Genomic DNA, 13,418 nt, shown 5'->3' with positions numbered 1-13,418 from the left:
TCTCTCCTATTCGCAACAAATAAGATAGACAATTCTAGCCGATTAAATTGGGTAAGATTATGTACCCGCAAATAGAGTACATATTATCAGCCTTAATTAAAAAGTTATATATTTTTATTTATAAAATATGAAAATTAGTATATTTTTATTTCTTGTATAGTTTTATTTCTCCAAAATAAAATGTTTAGTATATATATATATTAAGAATTTAATAATAAGTATATCATTTATGTAGAATATATTTTTTAAAAAAAAACTTGTATTTCGTTATTGTTCATACCCTATCCCAACACTAAGGCCCAGATCCAAAAGAGAGGCTCAATCCAAAGGATTGACCTTCACTCTACACCGATCTTACCTCAAAGAAGTCGGTTCTTACCACGATTTGCTCCAAAGAAGTCAGGGATGAGGATTAGTTGGCAGATAACTCTTATTCAAATAGATAACTGCCGCTAGAATCTTTCAGCCCACTTCCAGGAGCCATATCCTAACTTCCCTAAAATAAAGGGACGGTTATCCCCCTCAAAAGGTGGATCAACATCAACGATGGTTATTGGTTCACCACTATAAATACACTGACACCCCCTCAGGTATCACTAAGTCCCAATACATTCTAAACCTGCTTAACCCCTTGCTGACTTAGGCATTGGAGTGTCTTTGCAGGTACCACCCCCATTCTCTCACACACACAAGTCGGACGGAGGCCCTAGAGCACAAACCTACTCGGAGGCTTCCATCCTTAGACGATTGGGCCAACCTAACGAGTCCAGCCCATTAATCTTCGGTTACCCAACGTAACATTGGCGCCGTTACCGGGGATCCGAGAGATCGACCTTTAATGGCGGACAATTCGCCTGAAGATGGCCACGTCACGACTGACTCAGAACAAGAAAATCTGAACACTGAAAATAATGATGCGGACATGACCCTCCATAAAGGAGCAAACAACCAGCAAAGAGAAGGTACCTCTGGGTTAAAAAACCTAAAGGTAAACTCTTCGGAGGGACGTGAATCAGGAAAGGAAGGACCACCTTACGCAACCGAGCTAATGGGATTGGTCCACGGCCACCAAGGGCGTTTGGAGCAGCTGGAACAGGAATTAGAGTGACAACGAGAGGCGGAGAAGAACTTAAGGGGTGAGATAGAGCGACGAAAGGAGTTAGAGGAAAAACTCTTGAAATTAGAATCTTCTCTTAAAAGTCGGAACTCTCGCAACGACCGAGAAGATACGCCTTTTGGAGGAGATGATCCATTCAGTGAGGATATAATGAGAGCAAAGGTTCCAAGAAACTTCAAAAGTCCTGACATGGACCTCAATGGTGGGACCACGGATCCAAAACATCATTTGAGCAACTTTAAAAGTCGGATGTATTTGGCCGACGCTTCTGACGCTACTCACTGCAAAGCTTTCCCGATTACTTTGACGAAAGCAGCGATGAAGTGGTTCGACGGTCTTCCCCCAAGGTCGGTGACTAGCTTCGACGACCTCTCGCACAAATTCCTGATGCGGTTCTCCATCCAGAAGGACAAAGTAAAGCACGCACTAAGCCTCCTGGGCGTAAAGCAGGAGGCAGGAGAACCTTTAAGAGACTACATGGAAAGGTTCAATAAAGCGTGCCTGGAGATCCAGGACCTGCCCACAAAAGCAGTAATAATGGGCCTAGTAAATGGACTCAGGGAAGGCTCTTTCTCCCAATCCATATCAAAAAGACACCCGACCTCCTTGAGCGTTGTACAGGAAAGAGCTGAAAAGTACATCAACATGGAGGAGAATGCTAGATTGCGAGAGCCAAACTGGCGACCAGGACACTCACACTCTTTGAAAGATAAAGAAAGAGAACCCAAGAAAACAGAGGAGGTCAGCCTCGAAAGGCCGGGGAGATATCACTTTTATACTCCTCTGAAAGTTTCCCTAGTTGATGTATACAGGAAAATTTACCATACTGAAAGACTACCACACCCTAGGCCCATCAAAAATAAAAAGGGGAAGAGCCGCGACGACTACTGTGAGTACCATAAGATATACAGTCACTCGACAAATGATTGCTACGACCTTAAAAATGTGATAGAAAAGTTGGCCAGGGAGGGTCGACTTGACAGATATCTCATGGAAAGGACGGATAATCATGGGAAAAGAAAGCGAGATGACAGGGACCGAAGAGACCCACCACCACAAACCCCAGAGAGACATATACATATGATCTCAGGGAAATTTGCGGGAAGGGGACTCACCAAGTCATCTCGCAAGAGACACCTAAAGCGAGTCTACCAGGTCGGGAGCAAAGCACCCGACCTTCCAACCATCTCATTCACCAAAGAAAATGGGCAAGGGGTAATCCCTTGACATGATGATCTAGTAGTGATAAGCATGATCCTGGCAAATGCCTATCTTCACAGAACTCTAGTGGACCAGGGGAGTTCAGCCAATATCCTTTTCAAACCAGCATTCGATAAGCTAGGGTTGGATGAAAATGAGTTAAAAGCTTACCCTGATACCCTATATGGGTTAGACGACACGCCAATAAAACCACTAGGGTTCATACCCCTCTACATGACTTTTGGGAAGGGGGAAAATTCCAAAACTCTGAGAATAGACTTTATAGTCGTCGACGTGGGGTCAGCATATAATGCCTTGATCGGTAGGACTACCCTAAATCGGCTCGGAGCGGTGGTGTCTACCCCTCACCTTTGCATGAAATTTTCAACACTTGCGGGGATAGCAACGGTATGTGGAGACCAGAAATTGGCAAGGAAATGCTACAACGAAAACCTTAACCTGAGAGGAAAGAGCAAGGAAGTCCACACCATAGAGCTCGACGGGGCAAGAGCCAAAGAAGAGCTGCGGCCGCAACCGGGGGAAAAAACCGAAGAAGTTCAGGTCGGAGAGGAGGAAGGAAAAAACACCAACATAGGAGCCAGCCTAGAGGAAAACCTAAAGCAGAGGCTGACAAAGCTCTTACGAGACAATTTCGACCTCTTTGCCTGAAAAGCCTCCGACATGCTAGGGATAGACCCCGAGCTCATGTCCCATAGGCTCTCGATATATCCTGGATCGCGACCTGTACAGCAACGCAGGCGTAAGCTCGGACCAGAACAGGCTCAAGTGGTGGAGGAGCAAGTACAAGCCCTCTTAGAGGCCGGCTTTATTAGGGAGGTCAAGTATCCGGCATGGCTAGCAAATGTAGTACTAGTCAAAAAATAAAACGGCAAGTGGAGGATGTGCGTCGATTATACTGACCTGAGTAAGGCGTGTCCTAAAGACCCATATCCAATTCCAAGTATTAATACTCTAGTAGACTCCAGCTCAGGGTATCAATACTTGTCATTTATGGATGCTTACTCGGGATACAATCAAATCCTGATGTACAAGTCGGATCAAGAAAAAACATCATTCATCACGCCTAGAGCGAACTACTGCTATGTGGTCATGCCTTTTGGATTAAAAAATGCTGGGGCCACATACCAAAGGCTGATGAATAAGGTATTCGCTCCCCACCTGGGAAACTTAATGGAAGTCTACGTGGACGACATGCTGGTAAAAACCAAGGAGGAGACCGATCTCTTGACAGACCTCTCGCAAGTCTTCAACACTATAAGGTTACATGGGATGAGGCTAAATCGTGCAAAATGCACCTTCGCGGTAGAGGCTGGAGAATTTCTGGGATTTATGCTAACGCAAAGAGGGATCGAAGTGAATCCCGACAAGTGCAAAGACATCCAAGAAATGAAAAGTCCGACTTGCCTAAGAGAGGTTCAACAATTGAACAGCCGACTTGCTGCCCTCTCCAGATTCTTGGCAGTATCAGCATTAAGATCCCTTTTACTGTTCTCTCTACTAAGAAAAGGATGCCAGTTCGAATGGTCTCCAGAGTGCGAAGAAGCATTCCAAGAGTTCAAAAGGTTTTTGAGCCAACCTCCAATACTGACCCGACCTATAGTTAGGAAAGAGCTCGTTCTATATTTGTCCGTAGCAGACAAAGTTGTAGCATCAGCTCTAATACGGGAAGATAAGGTTGAACAGCATCCTGTGTACTTCACTAGCAAAGTTCTATAAGGCCCTGAACTAAGGTACCAAAAACTGGAGAATTTTTAGTAATAGCCTCACGAAAGCTACGGCCTTACTTCCAAGCTCACACAATAAAAGTCCGAACGAACCAACCCATGAAGCAAATCCTCCAAAAGACGGATATCACGGGCAGAATGGTTCAATGGGCAATAGAGCTCTCCGAGTTCAACCTAAAGTAGGAAACCCGGACGGCAATTAAAGCCCAATACCTCACCGACTTCATAGCAGAATATGCAGGGGATCAAGAGGAAGAATCCACTACATGGGAACTATACGTAGATGGATCCTCAAATAAGACGGGAAGCGGTGCAGGCATAATACTGGTCAATGAAGGGGGAACACAAATAGAGATTTCTCTCAAATTGGAATTCTCAGCTTCCAATAATCAGGCAGAATATGAGGCCTTGATCGCAGGATTAAAGCTGGCGGAGGAAGTCGGTGCAACAAAAGTAATGATATTCAGCGACTCTCAAGTGGTGACCTCCCAAATAAATGGAGAGTATCAGGCCAAAGACCCTAATATGAGGAGGGAAGCACAAAATTATACTCTGGTGAAAAATATCCTCTATAAAAGAGGAATTATCAACACCACTGTTGAAGTGCGTTTCAACCTCAAGGACAATTGAAATGTTAGAGGAGGTTTATAATGGAATCTGTGGAAATCATCTTGGAACCAGGTCGTTAGCCAGAAAGATAATCCGAGCTGGGTTCTACTGGCCGACCTTGCAAAAGGATGCCACAGACTTTGTGAAGTACCAGCCATGCCAAATGCATGCAAACTTCCACGTAGCTCCCCCCGAGGAGCTCATCAGTATAACTTCTCCGTGGCCTTTCGTAAAATGGGGATTGGACTTGCTGGGACCATTCCCCCAAGCGCCGGAACAAGTAAAATAATTAATAGTGGGAGTGGATTACTTCACAAAGTGGATAGAAGTAGAACTATTGGCCACCATCACCGCTCAGAGAAGTCTAAAGTTTTTCTACAAGAACATTATCACCAGGTATGGAGTACCTCACTCCATCACCACTGATAATGGCACACAGTTCACCGACTCAACCTTCCGAAACCTAGTAGCCAGTGACGAACAGATTTTCTATCGGTAAAGAAATTTACAAAAATATAATCGCGTTGTAAGTACAGCTTCTAAACCAATAGAAAATCCTTTCGTACAAATGTTTTGTTTGTCACTTAAGCAAACCCAATAAAATTGATAACCGAGTATTTAAACCTCGGGTCGTCTTCTCAAGGAACTGCAGGGAGGTGTTCTTATTATTAGTTATGGAAAACAGTGTTTTTGGATTTTAAAAGGTTTGAACAAGGGAAATAAATTGCAAGAATTAATAAATTAATAACTAATAAAATTCTTGGCAAGGTATGAAAATTTGGAAGTCCTATCCTAGTTATCCTTATCGATGGTGATGAGAATTGAGTTTTAATCCCACTTAGTTAACCTTTACTAAAGCAAAGGAAAGTCAAGTGGACTAATTAGTTTGATCCTCAAGTCCTAGCCAACTCCTAAGAAAGGACTAGAGTTATCAGAATTCAATTCAATTAGCAAAAATAACAATTATTAATCACGATGAGTTGACAACTCAAGAGTCTCCAGTTAATTAATTAAAGCCAAGAATATAAAAAGCTAAATAAGAATCATAAATCTGAAATACCTCAATTTATATTAAATAAAGAAAATCCTAACATGAATGGTTCATAAGCCAATTTGGCAACATAAGTAATTAACAATTAAAAGCATTAAAGTATCTGAAAGTAAAAGAGAAATATAAAGAAAAAGGAATATTGAACCTGAGAGGAAGTTGAAATCCTAAATCCTTTAAGAGGAATCCTAATCCTAAAACCTAAGAGAGAAAGGAGAGAACCTCTCTCTCTAAAAACTACATCTAAATTATGAAAAGTGAATAATGGAAGACCTCCCCTTCTGAATGGATGTATTCACCCACTTCATAACCTCTAATCTGTGTTTTTTGGACTTGGATCTGGGCCAAAAAGGGTCTCAGAAATTGCTGGGGGCGTTTTCTGCAGATTCTGGTGCGTGGCGTCTGTCACGCGTTCGCGTCATCTGCGTTCTGCTCAAGGCACGCGTCCGCGTCAGTCACGCGTTCGCATCGATGCCTTTTCGCGCTAGGCACGCGGCCGCGTTGTCCATGCGTTTGCGTCGCTGTCCTTTTCTTCAAAACTCTATTTTTGTGTTTTCCTTCTATTTTTGTATGTTTCCTTTCTGTCCTCTAAGCCATTCCTGCCTTAGGAGATCTGAAAATACTTAACACACAAATCACGACATCGAATGGTAATAAAGGGTAATTAAAAATAAATATTTTTAAAGCATAGGAAACATGTTTTTCACATATATCACATAATAAGGAAGGGAAAGTAAAACCATGCAATTTACATGAATAAGTGGGTGAAGGATTGAATAAATCACTTAAATTGAGCATAAAATACATCATAAAATATGGGTTTATCAGCCAGTATAAAGATCAAGCATCAGTTCACCTCAGTGGAACATCCACAAGCAAATGGACAAGCCGAGGCAGCTAACAAAGTCATACTGGCAGGGTTGAAGAAGAGATTACAAGATGCAAAGGGAGCTTGGACTGAAGAACTCCCCCAAGTACTCTGGGCTTATCGGACAACGCCCCAGTCTGCCACAGGGGAGACACCCTTCCGACTTTCTTATGGCATAGAAGCCATGATACCCGTGGAAATTAGCGAGCAAAGTCCAAGGGTAAGCTTCTTCGATGAAGTCGGAAACATACAGGGGCACAAAGAAGAACTTGAGCTCCTCCCCAAAATCTGAGAGCGAGCCCAGATAAGAGAAGCGGCGTTGAAACAAAGGATGGCCAATAGATACAATAAAAGGGTCATTCGAAGAAGCTTCACCCCAGATGACCTGGTTTTGGTCAGAAACGACATAGGAGTCAACAAGTCTGGGGAAGGCAAGCTCACAGCTAATTGGAAAGGACCATATAAAATTAGAGAGGTCTTAGGAAAGGGCTACTATAAGGTGACCGACTTAAACGGCACCGAACTACCTAGGTCGTGACATGCTTGTAATATGAAAAGGTACTATAGTTAAAACTGAACCCCACTCCCTGACGTATTATTTTCCCCAACTTCATGGCTTTTTCCTAAAGAAAGGGTTTTTGATGAGCGGATAATTTATACACTTTTTGGCATTATTTTTAGTTAGTTTTTAGTAAGATCTAGCTACTTTTTAGTATATTTTTATTAGTTTTCAAGCAAAATTCACATTTCTGAACTTTACTATAAGTTTGTGTGTTTTTATGTGATTTCAGGTATTTTCTAGCTGAAATTGAGGGACTTGAGCAAAAATCTGATTCAGAGGCTGAAAAAGGACTGCAGATGCTGTTGGATTCTGACCTCCATGCACTCGAAATGGATTTTCTCGAGCTACCAAAGCCCAATTGGCGCGCTCTCAATTGTGTTAAAAAGTAGACATTCTGGGCTTTCCAAAAATATATAATAGTCTATGCTTTGCCTGAGTTTTGATGACGCAAACTTGCGTTTAAACGCCAACTTCCTGCCCTATTCGGGCGTTAAACGCCAGAACTGAGTTACAAGCTGGAGTTAAACACCCAAACTGGCACCAAAGCTGGTGTTTAACTCCAAGAAGAGTCTCTACACATGAAAGCTTCAATGTTCAGCCCAAGCACACACCAAGTGGGCCCAGAAGTGGATTTCTGCATCATTTACTTATTTTCTGTAACCCTAGGTTACTAGTTTAGTATAAAAACTACTTTTAGTGATTTATTTTATATCTTTGAACATCTTTGGAATGTTTTTCCTTAGACTTGGGGGCTGGCCATTCGGCCATGCCTAGACCTTCATCACTTATGTATTTTCAACGGTGGAGTTTCTACACCTCATAGATTAAGGTGTGGAGCTCTGCTGTTCCTCATGAATTAATGCAAAGTACTATTGTCTTTCTATTTAATTCAAACTTATTTTTATTCTAAGATATTCATTCGCACACAAGAACATGATGAATGTGATGATTATGTGACACTCATCACCATTCTCACCTATGAACGCGTGCCTGACAACCGCTTCCATTCTACATGAAAACAAGCTTGAATGCATATCTCTTAGCCTCCATTCCGAAAGATCGGAGTCTTTGTGGTATAAGCTAGAATCAATTGGTAGCATTCTTGAGATCTGGAAAGTCTAAACCTTGTCTGTGGTATTCCGAATAGGATCTGGGATGGGATAACTGTGACGAGCTTCAAACTCGCGAGTGTTGGGCGTAGTGACAGACGCAAAAGGATCAATGGATCATATTCCAACATGAGTGAGAACCGACAGATGATTAGCCGTGTGGTGACGGCGCATTTGGACCATTTTCACTGAGAGGGCGGATGGTAGCCATTGACAACGGTGATCCCCCAACATACAGCTTGCCATAGAAAGGAGTATGAATGATTGAATGAAGGCAGTAGGAAAGCAGAGATTCAGAAGGAGCAAAGCATCTCCATACGCTTATCTGAAATTCTCACCAATGAATTACATAAGTATCTCTATCTTATTTTCTGTTTTAATTATATTTTAATTATTAAAATCCCATAACCATTTGAATTCGCCTGACTGATATTTACAAGATGACCATAGCTTGCTTCAAGCCGACAATCTCTGTGGGATCGACCCTTACTCACGTAAGGTTTATTACTTGGATGACCCAGTGCACTTGCTGGTTAGTTGTGCGGAGTTGTGAAAAGGAGTTGAGATTACAATCGTACGCACCAAGTTTTTGGCGCCGTTGAGATCACAATTTCGTGCACCAAGTTTTTGGCGCCATTGCCGGGGATTGTTCGAGTTTGGACAACTGACAGTTCATCTTGTTGCTTAGATTAGGTAATTTTATTTTATGTTTAAGCTTTTTAATTTTTATGCATTTTCGAAAAATTTCAAAAAAAAATATATAATAAATTACTCTATGTTCTTCAGAATATTTAAGAATGAATTCAAGAGTTTCATGAGATATGTTGAATCCTGGCTGGCTGTTAAGCCATGTCTAATTTTTTGGACCAAGGTTTCACTTATCCTTAGAAGAGCTTCTTTGTCTTTCTCATCAATTTAGCTGTTGTATGTAATGTCCTGCTGAAGCTTGGCTAGCCATGTCTAATCTTTTTAGACTGAAGCTTTAGACTAACATTACATGATTCCTGGAATTCTTAGTAAAAATTTTGAAATCCTTATTTTTCTTTTTCCAATTAATTTTCGAAAAATTACAAAAAAATAATAAAATCATAAAATCAAAAATATTTTGTGTTTCTTGTTTAAGTCTAGTGTCAAATTTTAAGTTTGGTGTCAATTGCATGTTTTAAATTTTCTAAAAAAAAAAATTTCGAAAACTCATGCATGTGTCTTTCATGATCTTCAAGTTGTTCTTGATTATTTTTTTTGTTTGATCTTTAAATTTCTCTTGTTGGTGTCTTTTCTTGTTTTTCATATGCATTTTTGAATTATTAATGTCTATAGAATAAAAATTTTTAAGTTTGGTGTCTTGCATATCTTTCTTTTCTTAAAAATTTTCAAAAATATGTTCTTGATGTTCATCTTGATCTTCAAAGTGTTCTTGGTGTTCATCTTGACATTCAAAGTGTTCTGCATGTTTTTCTTGTTTTGATTCATAATTTTTATGTTATGTGTCACTTAGATATTTTTCTCTTTCTTCATTAAAATTCAAAAATAAAAAAAAATATCTTTCCCTTATCTTACTCATAAATTTCGAAAATTTGGTTTGACTTAGTCAAAAATTTTTAAAATTTAGTTGTTTCTTATGAGTCAAGTCAAATTTTCAATTTAAAAATTCTATCTTTTTCAAAACTTTTTCAAAAATCAAATCTTTTTCATTTTTCTTCTATATTTTCGAAAATTTCAAAATTGATTTTCAAAATCTTTTTCTTATTTTGTTTCATATTTTTGAAAACTTTGCTAACATTTAATGTTTTTAATAAAAAATTTCAAGTTGTTACTTGTCTATTAAGAAAGGATCAATCTTTAAATTTTAAAAATCATATCGTTTAGTTTCTTGTTAGTCAAGTAATCAACTTTAATTTTCAAAATCAAATCTTTTTAATTTCCAATTCAAATCTTTTTCAAAATGATTTTTAATTATATCTTTTTCTATTTTAATCATATCTTTTTCAAAATCAATTTCAAAATCTTTTCTAACTTCTTATCTTTTTAAAATTGATTTTCAAATCTTTTTCAATTAACTACTTAACTTTTTGTTTGTTTTACTATTTCTTATCTTTTTCAAAACCACCTAACTACTTTTCTATCTCTTATTTTCGAAAATCACTAACCTCTTTTTCAAAATTTCTTTTCATTAACTAATTGTTTTAAATTTCAATTTAATTTTATTTTTCCTTCTTAATTTTTGAATTCTAACTAATATTTAAAATAAAAAAACAAAAATATTTTTATTTTCTTTTTAATTATTTTCAAATTTCTTCTCTCTCTCATCTCTTTCTATTTATTTATTTAATTACTAACACTTCTCTTCTTCTTATAATTCGAACCCTCTCTCCCTCTCTGTGTTCGAATTCTTCATCTTCTCTTTTCTTCATTCTACTCTTCTATTTTTCCACTCAGATAAAGGAATCTCTATACTGTGACATAAAGGATTCCTATTCTTTTTTGTCCTCTTCTTTTTCATATGAGCAGGAGCAAGGATAAGAACATTCTTGTTGAAGCTGATCCGGAACCTGAAAGGACTCTAAAGAGGAAGCTAAGAGAAGCTAAAGCACAACACTCTGGAGAGGACCTGACAGAATTTTTTGAAAAAGAAGAAGACATGGTCGAGCCCAATAACAATGGTGGATATGCAAGGAAGATGCTTGGTGACTTTATTTCACCCTCTTCTAACTTCTATGGAAGAAGCATCTCAATTTCTGCCATTGGAGCAAACAACTTTGAGCTTAAGCCTCAATTAGTTTCTCTAATGCAACACAAGTTTCATGGACTTCTATTGGAAGATCCCCATCAGTTCTTAGCTGAATTCTTACAAATCTGTGACACTGTCAAGACCAATGGAGTTGATCCCGAGGTCTACAGACTTATGCTTTTCCCTTTTGCTGTAAGAGACAGAGCTAGAACATGGTTGGATTCACAACCTAAGGAAAGCCTGAACTCTTGGGAAAAGATGGTTAGTGCTTTCCTGGACAAATTCTTTCCACCTCAAAAGATGAGCAAGCTTAGAGTGGAAATCCAAACCTTCAGACAGAAAGAAGGTGAGTCCTTCTATGAAGCTTGGGAAAGATATAAGCAACTGATCAAAAGGTGTCCTTCTGACATGCTTCCAGAATGGAGCATCATATGTATATTCTATGATGGTCTGTCTGAATTGTCAAAAATGTTATTGGACCATTCTGCAGGAGGATCTCTTCATCTGAAAACCCCTGCAGAAGCTCAGGAACTCATTGAAATGGTTGTAAATAACCAGTTCATGTACACCTCTGAGAGGAGTCCTGTGAACAATGGGACGCCTCAAAAGAAGGGAGTTCTTGAAATTAATACTCTGAATGCCATATTGGCTCAAAACAAAATATTGACTCAGCAAGTTGATATGATTTCTCAGAGTCTGAATGGATTGCAAGTTGCATCGAACAGTACTAAAGAAGCATCTTTTGAAGAAGAAGCTTATGATCCTGAGAACCCTGCAATGGCAGAGGTGAATTACATGGGAGAACCCTATGGAAACACCTATAATCCTTTATGGAAAAATCATCCAAATTTCTCAGGGAAAGATCAACAGAAGCCTCAACAAGGCTTCAAGAATAATGGTGGAAGAAATAGATTTAGCAATAGCAAGCCTTTTCCATCATCTTCTCAGCAACAGACAGAGAATTCTGAACAGAGCCATTCTGGCCTGGAAACTATAGTCTCTGATCTATCCAAGACCATACTAAGTTCCATGAATGAAACAAGGTCCTTCATTAGAAATTTGGAGGCACAGGTGGGTCAGCTGAGTAAGAAGATTACTGAAACTCCTCCCAGTACTCTCCCAAGCAACACAGAAGAAAACCCCGAGAGAGTGCAAGACCATAACCATGACCAACATGGCCGAACCTGGAGAGAGTGAGGAGGACGTGAGTCCCAGTGAGAAAAGCCTCATGGGACGTCCTCTGGACAGAAATGAGTTTCCCTTTGAGGAACCAAAGGAATCTGAGACTCATACAGAGACCATAGAGATTCCATTGAACTTCCTTCTGCTATTCATGAGCTCTGATGAATGTTCTTCCTCTGAAGAGGATGAAGACATCACTGAAGAGCAAGTTGCTAAGTATCTAGGAGCAATCATGAAGCTGAATGCCAAGTTATTTGGTAATGAGACTTGGGAGGATAAACCCCCTTGTTCACCAATGAACTGAATGCATTAATGAGGCAGACATTACCTCAGAAGAAACCGGATCCCGGAAAATTCTTCAAACCTTGTACCATAGGCATTATGACCTTTGAGAAGGCTCTGTGTGACCTGGGGTCAGGGATAAACCTCATGCCACTCTCTATAATGGAGAAATTGGGAATCTTTGAGGTACAAGCTGCAAGAATCTCACTTAAGATGGCAAACAAATCAATGAAACAGGCTTATGGACTAGTAGAGGATGTGCTAGTGAAGGTTGAAGGCCTTTACATCCCTGCTGATTTCATAATCCTAGACACTAGGAAGGATGAGGATGAATCCATCATCCTTGGTAGACCCTTCCTAGCCACAGCAAAATCTGTGATTGATGTTGACAGAGGAGAGTTGGTCCTTCAGTTGAATGAGGACTACTGGTGCACGAAAATTACTTCACACTATGTAATTCCGCACAACTAACCAGCAAGTGCACTGGGTCGTCCAAGTAATACCTTACGTGAGTAAGGGTCGATCCCACGGAGATTGTTGGCTTGAAGCAAGCTATGATTATTTTATTATTCTTAGTCAGGATATCAATTATAATTATCAGTTTGAATTACGAAAAAGTAAAAGAGTATGAAATAAATACTTATTATGCAGTTATGGAGAATATGTTGGAGTTTTGGAGATGCTTTGTCTTCTGAATTTCAGATTTTCACTTGTATTCCTCTTCCCTCATGCATGCAAAAGTGCAAAGTTCCTTCCATGGCAAGCTGTGTGTTGGTGGATCACCGTTGTCAATGGCTACCATCCGTCCTCTCAGTGAAAAGGGTCCAAGTGCACTGTCACTACACGGCTAATCATCTGTCGGTTCTCACTCATGCTGGAATAGGATCCATTGATCCTTTTGCGTCTGTCACTACGCCCAACACTCACGAGTTTGAAGCTCGTCACAGCCGTCCAATCCCAGAATC

The 13,418-nt window shown here is 39.8% G+C and overlaps 1 non-coding gene across 1 annotated transcript; it reads right to left on the bottom strand.

The window, feature by feature from the left end:
• Positions 1-11,295: 11,295 nt before the first annotated feature.
• On the bottom strand, positions 11,296-11,403 carry LOC148576640 (small nucleolar RNA R71). The gene has a single exon (XR_015903531.1). It is a non-coding gene; the product is annotated as a small nucleolar RNA R71 (small nucleolar RNA).
• Between the last annotated feature and the right edge of the window lie 2,015 nt (positions 11,404-13,418).

This window comes from Arachis ipaensis, chromosome B1 (genome assembly GCF_059453495.1).
Source record: "Arachis ipaensis isolate K30076 ecotype BB chromosome B1, ASM5945349v1, whole genome shotgun sequence".
Lineage (NCBI taxonomy): Eukaryota > Viridiplantae > Streptophyta > Magnoliopsida > Fabales > Fabaceae > Arachis > Arachis ipaensis.
This window is presented reverse-complemented; position numbering and strand designations above follow the sequence as displayed.